This window comes from Salvia miltiorrhiza, chromosome 7 (genome assembly GCF_028751815.1).
Source record: "Salvia miltiorrhiza cultivar Shanhuang (shh) chromosome 7, IMPLAD_Smil_shh, whole genome shotgun sequence".
In the NCBI taxonomy this organism is placed as follows: Eukaryota; Viridiplantae; Streptophyta; class Magnoliopsida; order Lamiales; family Lamiaceae; genus Salvia; species Salvia miltiorrhiza.
This window is the reverse complement of record NC_080393.1, coordinates 42,626,581-42,634,299: the sequence shown is the minus strand read 5'-3', so window position 1 is coordinate 42,634,299 and position 7,719 is coordinate 42,626,581. Positions and strand designations below refer to the sequence as shown.

At 39.2% G+C, this 7,719-nt stretch overlaps 1 long non-coding RNA gene across 1 annotated transcript; it reads right to left on the bottom strand.

Moving 5' to 3' along the window:
- Window positions 1-3,417: 3,417 nt before the first annotated feature.
- LOC130995681 (uncharacterized) lies at window positions 3,418-6,134 on the bottom strand. The gene is made up of 3 exons (XR_009092241.1): window positions 5,663-6,134; window positions 4,235-4,295; window positions 3,418-3,614 (listed from the first exon to the last, which is right to left on the bottom strand). It is a non-coding gene; the product is annotated as an uncharacterized LOC130995681 (long non-coding RNA).
- Between the last annotated feature and the right edge of the window lie 1,585 nt (window positions 6,135-7,719).

Sequence of the window (7,719 nt, the reverse complement as noted above, 5' to 3'; positions counted from 1 at the left end):
ATGAAAGAATGTGATGCTCCAGTATCAAAGAGAATAACAATGGGTACACCTTTCAGTTCCCCAATACCTGTTAAGTTTCCTTGGTTCTTATCCTGATTCTTCTGATTGATAGCATACATCCTTTGATATTGCGGTGGTATTCCTGCTTGCGGTGCAGGTAGCTGCTTATGAGGCTGGTTTGGACGGCGAAAAGGTTGTTGCTGTAGTGGTTGAGGTAGAGGAAGAATTCCTTCCATTGCTCTGAGCTGTGGGGTTGGAAACTGATTGGGTCTTCCTCCACTCATCCCCTGCTGTCGGTTGGGGCACTGGCTCGAGTAATGCCCTGGTTTTCCACAAGTGAAACAATTTGGGTTTCCAGCTCTGCACACTCCTGTGTGTAACTTGTTGCACTTAGGACAAGGGGGTATCCCTTGGTGTCCGGGGTGTGAGGTCGCTGGTCCACCATAAAATGATTTATCGCCTTTCACGAATGGAGCCTGGACATTCTGACCTTGCCATGGCTTTTTACCCTCATTTCCACGATTTTCCCATTTGCATTTTCCTTTCTGTCCTTGGTTGGAGTAGGGAGTGTTTGATACTTGCGTATATTGAGCTGATGGAGGCGTTGGTGCGTGTGTTGCTTTCTCTGGTTGCATTGCTAGCTCCATATCTAGAGCTCTGTTCAAGGCCTCGGCGTAGGAAAGTGCCGTTTGACTTGCCAATACAACTCTTATCTCTTGTCGCAGTCCGGCGCAAAACAACTCGGACATCTTCTCATCCGTATCCACTCTATACGGTGCATATCGGGCCAGATCGCAGAATAGTCGATCGTACTCCACTACAGTTTTATTCCCTTGCTTCAAGGTGGTAAACTCCATCTCCTTCTTTTTCCTATAGCTTCTGGGTATGAACTTCTCACACAGAGCAGTCTTAAAAAGCTCCCAAGTGAGTTCATCTAACTGCTCCGGGGCCATAGTTTTCTGCTTTGCTTCCCACCAATAGTCGGCGGTTCCTTTCAGCTGGTAAGACACGCACATAAGACGTTGTGCGTCGTTGCATCTCAAAAATCGAAAGATTCGTTCCATAGCACGAATCCATTCTTCCGTTTCAGCAGGGTCTCCCGTGCCTGCGAAAGTCGGTGGGTTCTGTCTTAAGAAAAGTTCTTCCACTCTCCTATCTTGAGATGGAGGCGGCGGCGTAGGTTCTCTGGGTTCTTCCTCATTCTCGGGTATATTTCTTCGTGGAGGCATTATGACAATCTACAAATTTAGGTCAAAAGATAAGTTCCTCTATGTGACAAGGCTCATCTTACTCTAGTCTTATAGCTGAGTAATTCACAACATACCATGCGTTACATATATATATATATATATATACTATATATATATATATATATGTATATACATACATTATCACATAGAGTATACTCAATGCATCAAGTACTAGGTTCTCAATCAATGTATACAAATTGACAACTACATCATAACAATGCATCAAAACAAGTAATCACATTTCTTATTTAGTCAAAAATGGCCACTTTGGCCCATCATGTATATACCGTGAAAATTGCCTCAACGAGGACTTCTTTTGTACAAAATGATCTATAAACTGCTATAGGTCAGTACAAAGTACTACTCTGTTAAAGACCTAGCTACTGCATCAATACTGCGTCTATGTACAAGCAGCCCTACAATTGGGTACAGATACTATCCGTTACCCGTGTACTATAGGGGCCTAAAATAAGTACAAGCCCTGGTCTGGGATGGAACTATCCATTACCAGCCAAATCTATGGGCTATCTAAACAAAGCTACCATATATATACATCTCTACTCAATACCATCATATCAAAACAATATCCACCCATGACCTCTACCATCACCCCGGCTACTATCGTCACTCCCATCCTCCGTAGCATCATCACCGACATCTGCTCGAGCGTCACCCAATCGGGGCACATACGGCACACCGTCTTCACTGTCAGAGTCGGCACGGTGAAAAGGGTCAAAGGCGGCTCTCTCTCGAATCGGATCTCCTCGAGGGACGTCCGTCTCGAAGGCCTGGCCCATGTTAGGAAGATCCAAGGGCTGTGAGATGAGAGTCCCAACAATCGGGACTGATCTTGTGTCGTCCTCCGTGTCTCTAGCTGTCCCCTGGGGTCGTGAAGGTCCTGGTGTGAATGGATCAACATCAGCCATAGCAATCTCGCCCTCTCCAACCGTAGGGAGGGGAGGAACAGGGAGGGTCTCACGGATGGGGCTCATCAGCTGCTCAGTGGTATCGATGGCCTCAGTGGTGTCTATAGTCATAGGGTAACCAAGATATCAATAGGAGAAATCTCCTCCTCGGGCAGAGTGCCCTGAGGAAGTGAAGGAATAGGGTCATCAATCGGCTGGGAGCTAAGGAGGTCTAGTCCCAATGCCATAAAATGATCCTCAGTCTCAGGAAGACCCTGAGGCTGACTCTCTGCCTCACCCTCTCGGGTGTCACTCTCCGTCAGGTAAAAGTAGGGTGGGTTCGCATACATCACGAACCGGCTCAACAGAATGGTTAGGCACTCCGGGAATCGCGCCTCAAAACCTCCCGGTGCCAACGGGCTATAGAAGTCTGGGGCGATGAAAAGACACCAAGCCTGCCAGTGGGGTGGCATCCTATATGGCAGTATCTGCATGGCCAGCTGAGCCGTGACCCCGTGCTCTACGGCGTCAATCCACCTGTGGTGGAAGCGGGTTAAGAACTCTCCAATAGTCTCGTGGTGCTCCAAAGTACAGTCATAGAAAGCCTGTACTATGTCGAATCCGTCTGCCATGCTAAAATAACAACTCGTTTTACTAAGTCAAGAATGACTTACTCGTTTGTCGGTGTTCCTCTAGGATTCTCGTAGTGCATCGGTATTAATATTGATTCCAATAAAAATTTTCCACCATCTTACTTATCCAGTCAATCAAAACCAGATATCAATAATATTGCATCATGTACTAATCATGCTTCTTTCTCAACTTATAAATATCATCAACTTATCAATTGCATATCTCATGCTCATAAGTATCTTTAAACTTTAACTTGCATACCTCGTCAAGCTGGCGGAGATGGGGTGTTGGCTCTTGTCAGTGACATAGCTCTTTTAGTCTAAGACTCTAGCTTAGACTCAATCAAGAAGAGACTCTATAAGAGATTATACTCAGAGCAGACAACCTGGCTCTGATACCACTCTGTCGCAGCCCGATATAGCCAGTGATAGCGTATACCAAGTATCGTACGACTAATAAAAGAAATAGTGAAAGAAATAGGAATACATCTTGTTTTAGCGGAAGCAATTGCAAACTTTACTCTTTTTAAAGAAGGATTTCAAGACTAAAATAATTATTAGCTTGGGTAAACATAATTAAGCCATTGAAACTTAGCAAGGGTTTGAGAAGTATTTCCCCTTGTGGGATATTACAGGCATAAGCAAATTAAATAAAGAGTTTCATCAGAGTTATGTAGCGAGATGCGTTACTATATGTGTGAAGACATATAGCAGGGAGTTCAAATTCTTATAGAGTCAAAGCTTATAAAGATAAATATGAGACATAGGAAAGACACAGCCAACTGACAATTCCAACAGCTTTCACCCATCCTCGCGCCAAGCCAGACCTGCACATTTAGAAATATATGCAGGGCTGAGTACCAAAAAGCACTCAGTGGACTCATGCCGCAAATAATTGAAATGTTGCTCTTAGAGCTATATGTCAATCTTGCCCTTTTCAATGCATCAACAGGATTTAACTGAGATTAAAAATACCTGTTCATGTTTTTCTGTCATAAACTCATTTGCTTCATCATAATAATATCATTAGTCTGCAGACATTATATATTCACGGTATGTGCCAACTATGAGAACTCATATAATATATATATATATAAGGTGAAGAGAAGGAGGCCTCCTTCAAATCACCGTGACCGGCCGACTAGAGACGGCTCACGATCACCTCTGCGCACAAAACCTTTACTGTCATATAAATCAGTCAAAGGCCGATATCTTGCATCATGATCATAATCATGTCTTTCATAGAGGCAACATACCATATCTCATGCTCATCAATAATAAATATGGCAAGTTGACAATTTTCATAATACTCATCAATAATGCTTCAACATGCTTCATTTTCATAAGTTTCATCAATAATGCTTCAACATGCTTCATTTTCATAAGAATTTGCATTTGAACTCATTATCATGGTAGCTAGCCATAATAGAGTTAGAATAAAGCCCACCTGTCTCAGGGGTCGATGACGTAATACTCAGAATCGTACTAACGCCGGCCGTCACTCGAACCTTTGGTGGCGCACGTGGTTTAGATTGCCATGTGACAAAATAAACTCTAGTTAGATTTTCATCTAACTAATATCTCAATACTTATGCTTTCATCATATGCTTAATCTCATCTTATAACCTATCTACTATTTACCCAATTGGACCTCTCAATTTAATTGGATATCTTATCCAATTAAAAGACTCTCAATCCTAGGTAAATAGCATTCATATAAATCACATAGTCATTCATGCTTCAAATACTCAATTAATCCATATAATATATATATGAATTATCTCAATACTCAAGTGACTTAAAAGTCACTCTATGAACTTGAAATCTTTTTCCTTGTAAATAAATACTCAAATATTCATGTAAGCTTTGGAAAATATATAAAATTTTCTAGTAGCATTTTCATGCCATAACATGGTGTATTAATCCACCAAAACTTTAAAATCTTTAATACAAATTCAAAGTAGAAATTTTCGGACTCCTACAGTCTACCATTCTGCTCTGCCTCAATTTTAAAGAATAAACTGTTTTGACTCAGACATCTCCTGGATTCGAGACTTACACCGTTGAAAACCTTTCTGAGTCTAGTTTTATTTAAAAAAAAGTAGAGTGAAAAACTACAAGTGGTTTAAGAGATATGGGTGTTTTCCCACAGTCTACCAGATTCGGCAGTTTTGCACGACTGGAAGCTAGGATTTTGGAAAAATAGTAAACGTTGGCCAAAGGGTTTGAAAGTTTACACGCATCTGTATAACACATGTATCTTTCTACCATAAAAATTTGGGAGGCTGAAAGTTTTTTAAAGTTACTGAAAAGTGTGACTCTAGGGACTGCCTTTCTAAATTTCCGGTGGAAATGTACAGTAAAAGTTTTATATTTTACAAAGATAGTAAACAAAGTCCAAATGACTTTAAATTTTACCAGCGTCCTCAAGACACATATATCGACACACTGTAAAATTTTGAAGATTTTTGGATGAGGGAAACCTCGTCGACTGATCAGTCCAGAACGTAAGAAAACTTCTCAAAATGGTTGAAACAACAACATATACACATATCATCATAGATCTATACTTTCATCACCATTCTCATGCATTTTCACACTAATAACTCATCATGCTTCAATTATCATAACATATAACTCTCTCAAGGGTTTTCAAGAACTATCTTCCATTCTCATGCATCTACATGAAGAAGGGTATGAGCATATGAAAAGTAGTGAAAGTTTTGAAGGAGTTCATAACACTTTCTTTCACCAACATTTTCGAAAATCACAAGAGTAGAGAGGGGACTATCATGCTTCAATATGCTTCAATATACATGCCTATATATCATGAAAATATATATATATAACATAAGAGGAGGATTGAGGTTGCTACCAACAAGATCAATGGAGGTGGAGTAGAGGATGATGCGTAGTATGCTTGGAGCTTGAGCTTGAAGATGAACACTTTAAGAAACCTTAGTTCTTACTATATTTGGTGGAATAAAAAGAAAGTGAGGTGAAGTGAAGAGGGGAGGGGCTGCGAAAATAAAGAAGAAGAAGAGAGGGAGGGAGATGAGAGAGAGGTGTGCATGTGCTTGTGAGCTTAAAGTGTGTAGGGATGTGTTGGCTAGTAGATTAGCCTTTTAGGTGCATGTGATCTTAAAGTGTGGGAAAGAGAAGAATAATGTGGGAGAGTGGGAAGGGAGTGTTGATTATGGGAAAGAGAAGAATAATGTGGGTGAGTGGGGAGGGAGTGTTGCGTGAGGGTGAGAGAGTGAGAGAGAAAGAGTGAGAGAGATTGAGAGAGATTTGAGAGAGATAGAGAGTGAGAGAGAAAGAGAGAGAGGTGTATATATATATATATATATATATATATCTTTCTATATATATATATATATACTTGAATAATTATAACTCTTATTTAGTATGTGGGAAAAATATATTTCAATTATGATATAACTAATATCATAATAACAATGCATCAATAAATCATATGTGAATATTCTACCAAGTAAAATATTTATATCACATAGATATTTTAATAAAAATATACGGCGAAGATAGGTTTCTCAATAAGAGAATTTATAAGACTCGAGAAAATAATATCGCCTCCTATTAAACTCTAAAAATTTCTTATCTCATTTATTCGCCCACGTGCATAATTCCTCTAGCTACTATTTAAAACTCAATTTAAATTCAAGCTAGGGCACAAATAGCTTCTCAAAACACGGGGTGTTACAAAAGATCTTCTTGAATTCAAGGAGGTGGAAGTGTTTAGTGTAAGATTTAGAGGGTGATTTGTGATTTTGGTGTGATTTTGTGAAGCTCCGAAGGTCTCGTTAATGGTTGTCAATGGAGGTGAAGTGAGAGATGAGGGAGAGAAGGTGGTGATCGAAAATGAGGGAGTGAGGTGAGAGAGAGATTTTGCAAGATTTGGAAGGATTTGCTAATCTTGAGAATATTTGGAAAGATTTGAAAATCTTTAAGAATATTTGGCATTAATTGCATTGGTCTCTCTCTCTAATCTCTACACTCTCAATCTCTACACTCTCACTTAATACACTTGGCAATTTGTGGTATTTAGTCACATGGTAGGGAAATTAAAGAAAAATGTGAGAAGGGTGATCAATTAATAATCACAATAATTATGGAAAAATTACTCATTAATAAAATACCATAGCATAATTATTCATGTGACCAAATAAAATAATTATAGCACTAATATTAGTGCACTCACTCAATTATAATATTCCTCTTCGTAGGAAAAATAATTTAAAAATATTATGCTAGGAAATATTTCCATAAACCGTCATCATTCGATTTCTCGGTAAAAATAAACCACACTTGCTTTGGAAACTTAATCAAAATTCCAAATGCTAAAGTCTCGAATAAAAATCATAATAACTTGGTCATAATGACACACGTCACAAAATCACATAATCACTCAGTCACGTAACTTCACATAACATCACATCAAAGCAGTTGGCAAATACAAACAACTAGACGTCTCTCAGACCGACTTTAATTATCAAGGTTTCTCACTCTTTCTTCCTCGACTCTATTTCCAACTCATTATTCCTATTTTCTTAATAGGACAGTCAAACTCTAATAATTCGGTATCCGATAACTCTATTCCCGGTAGTTGGAAATAAAATAAAATCTCAGCTCAGTTCAATCAGCATCTCTATCTCAACTCATTTCTCAAATCTCATCACTCTAAATCTATCATCGGTTTATTCACTCGTATCTCTATTTAAAAGACAATCTGTCTTGTCTGCTAAAAAAAAAATAGTCTCGCATCTCGACATCTCAGTACTCTCTATAGTGTTAAGACACTATCTCACAACATAAGGAAAAGTACGGGGTGTTACATCCTACCCCCCTTAAAAAAAATTTCGTCCCGAAATTTGAGTTATTCACCTTCGGGTAAATGCTCTGGGTACTTCTCTT